The sequence below is a fragment of the Rattus rattus genome, chromosome 7, assembly GCF_011064425.1.
Source record: "Rattus rattus isolate New Zealand chromosome 7, Rrattus_CSIRO_v1, whole genome shotgun sequence".
In the NCBI taxonomy this organism is placed as follows: domain Eukaryota; kingdom Metazoa; phylum Chordata; class Mammalia; order Rodentia; family Muridae; genus Rattus; species Rattus rattus.
Genome location: NC_046160.1, coordinates 75312104 through 75315401, shown reverse-complemented (window position 1 = coordinate 75315401; position 3298 = coordinate 75312104). Strand labels below are relative to the sequence as shown.

General features: G+C 34.5%; 1 pseudogene; it reads right to left on the bottom strand.

The window, feature by feature from the left end:
- Positions 1–1882: 1882 nt before the first annotated feature.
- LOC116906512 lies at positions 1883–1975 on the bottom strand (annotated as a pseudogene).
- Positions 1976–3298: the final 1323 nt, after the last annotated feature.

The following is a 3298-nucleotide window of genomic DNA, read 5'->3' as shown; positions in this document are numbered from 1 at the left end:
TTCAAATTTTGAATGTTTGCATTTCAGGACATGGTACCTCAAAATATTTTATATTAATAGGTTGAGGACTCTCTTCTTCATGATTTGGGAGCTTACAATTAGTATATAATTGAACATATTGTATTACACTAAACATTGGTAAACTGCATTGCATCATTCCGTTCAGAGGCTACCATAAACTACCATCTTTTATATAATATAGATCTGGATTCTTATCATATTTGTTTAATAAATGTAGAATTGTTTGACTAAAAAATAACAGCAAAAATGGGGCTTACACATTTCTTTCTACCTCCTCAATACTCAACTGCACCAAAATGAAAATACAGGCTCAACTGATAAATAATATACAATCTCCTTAAAGATGTGCTAAGTGTAATTAAAATGTAAACTTCGTATAAGCGAGACTCTACCAGATAAGGCAACACAATCAAGGCACCATCACTTTTTATTTCCATGTGCAGTTTGCAGCAATAATAATAGATATTAAAGCCCTCCTGAACCCACTAAATATGGGTTACACATATAAGAATCTGCATTATGATATAGTTCCATATAATACACTGGTATACTTTATTATTTCTTAGTTATGCCATTTAACAACAAACTAAAACACAGACATTTTTGCTTGCAAACTCACTGCTGTAATAATTTTAGCTGAAACTTAATTTGTTAAATTATTATTATTATTATTATTATTATTATTATTATTAAACTACTGCAGGTATACCAAGGCAGGAGTTGTAGAACTCCTCAGCTTCTCCCATCACTACGGTTTGAACTTTCTTTTCTAGAAATTTAATTGCTTGTCCCTGTTCAAACCTTCTGCTGTTTTTACCTATGATCTTAAAATTAAATGATAATAGAAAATTAAGAAGGAACTTGATTTAAAAAAAAAAAGATTCTTCTTTAACCAAAAGTTGTAGGACTGCCAAAAATAAGTTAATCAAAATTAAAATTTTTATGCTGTAGAATCATTAGAAATAAATCATGATAATGAAACAACATTCAAATTATCTTTGTTTTATAAAAAAGAAAAAGGCCTTATCCAGGGTGTTTCAAATTACGTGTAGGTTAATTTTTTGTCGTTTTTGCTTCTATAATTTCATTTAAATTTATTTTATAAATAATAAAAGTTATATACACAGCATTTTTCAGCTAAGAATTTGTTCATAAACTGTTTATAGTAGGATTATTATAAACATACTGTTTGTATACATCATATATTTATATTTACTAGACTCTTTCATTAGAGAAAACTATCTGAATGCATATGTGTATGAGTTCATAGCATATGTGCATATATATTTTTTCAGTGTTTTATAAATAGTGTGGTGGTTTGAATAAGAATGGCCCCATCGACTCATATTGAATGTTTAGGGAGTGGCATTAGGAAGTACGGCCTTGTTGGAGTAGGCATGGCCTTATTGGAAGAAATGTGTCATTACAGTTGGGCATTGGGGTTTCAAAAACCCAGGCTAGGCCCAGTAGCTCTCTTTCTTCCTGCTGCCTTTGGATTCAGATGTAGAACTCTTAGCACCTTCATCACCACGTTTGCCTGTGTGCCACCATCCTTCTTGCCATGATGATAATGGACTAAATATCTGAAACTGCAAGACGGCCACCATTTAAATGTTCTCCTTTATAAGAGTTGCCATGGTCATGGTGTCCCTTTACAGCAATAGAATCTCTATCTAAGAGAACTAGTTACATGAAGGTTGTGCAGTAGCTGGATGAATGATACATAGAGGATAGGTAAGTGAATAGGCTGTTAGTTCACTAACATAGTAAGGCAGAGCAAGGCTTGATGAGTAGTGCAGACGTTAATTAATTTCTCAATGACACTAAACACATATAATTGCACTTGTAATGAAATAAATTTACTTCCAAAATTTTACAATAAGTTTGGCTTGACAAATGTAAATTTGTGTCTCTAGTAACGAACTATAGAAATGATCCCTGAAAGTATAGTCTTAATTTGTGTCTCTAAAATAGCAGTTTGTTAGGGAATCTTAGGTCAGGCAACAGTTACAAACAAAGCAAAATATTAACATTTGACCAAAGCTTTATTGGCTTTTGTATTTCACTGTAAACAGGAGTGACATTTTATAGACAACAATTCAAAAAAAGTAAAAAAAAAAAAAAAAAAGTAGTTTAAAAAAAAAGCAGAGATGGGGAAATAAATGAAAATGGGGGAGGGTGGAAAACTATTTGGAGCACCTTGGTTTCTCCAAATCCTGTGATTACAACAGCATGCAGGTCACAGAATAAGAGATGAGGAAGAGAGTTTTGGGGATCATTGAAAGGAACTTCTTAAATTTTTCTGGCACCACTCTTCTTCCCTTCCTCTCTGTGTCTTTCTCTTTCTGCCTCTGTATGCTCTGCTGTGATGATGGGAAGCTATCATGGCACAGCATCCCCACCTCAGAGAGGAAGCACCAAGGAGTAAAGCCAGCTTAAAAGATCAATAGTTAAAGGATGGGAACTCATGACATTGGAAAGCTTCTGTAAGGCAAAGAACGTTGTCAATAGAACAAATTGGTAATCTAAAGATTGGGGAAAAAATCTTTACTAACCCCACATGCAATAGAGGGCTAATACCCAAAGTGTATAAAGAACTCAAGAATCCAACCACGAAGAAACCAAATAACCCAATCAAAAAATAGGGTATAGAACTAAACTGAGAATTCACAACAGAAGAGAATCTCCAATGGCTGAGAAGCACTTAAAGAAATGTTCAAAGTCCTCAGTGAACAGAGAAATACAAATCAAAATGACCCTGAGATTCTACCTTATACCAATCTGAATATCTAAGATCAAACACTCAGGTGACAGCACCTGTTGGCAAGGATGTGGAGAGAGAGGAACAATCCTCCATTGCTGGTGAGATTGCAAACTGGTACAACCCCTCTGGAAATCAATCTGGAGGTTCCCCAGAAAATTCGAAATAGATCTACCTGAAGAGCCAGCTATACCACTCTTGGACATATACCCAAAAGATGCCCCACCATGGTATAGGGACACATGTTCCACTATGTTCATAGTGGCCTTGTTCGTGATAACCAGAAGTTGGAAACAACCCAGATGTCCCACAACAGAAGAATGGATACAGAAAATGTGGTTCATTTACATAATGGAATACTGCTTAGCTATTAAGAACAAGGACATCCTGAGTTTTGCAGCCAGATGGATAGAACTAGAAAATATTCTGAGTGAGGTAACTCAAACCCACAAGGACATGCATAGTATGTACACACTAATAAGTGGATATTAGTCAAAAAAGTACAGAATACAATCC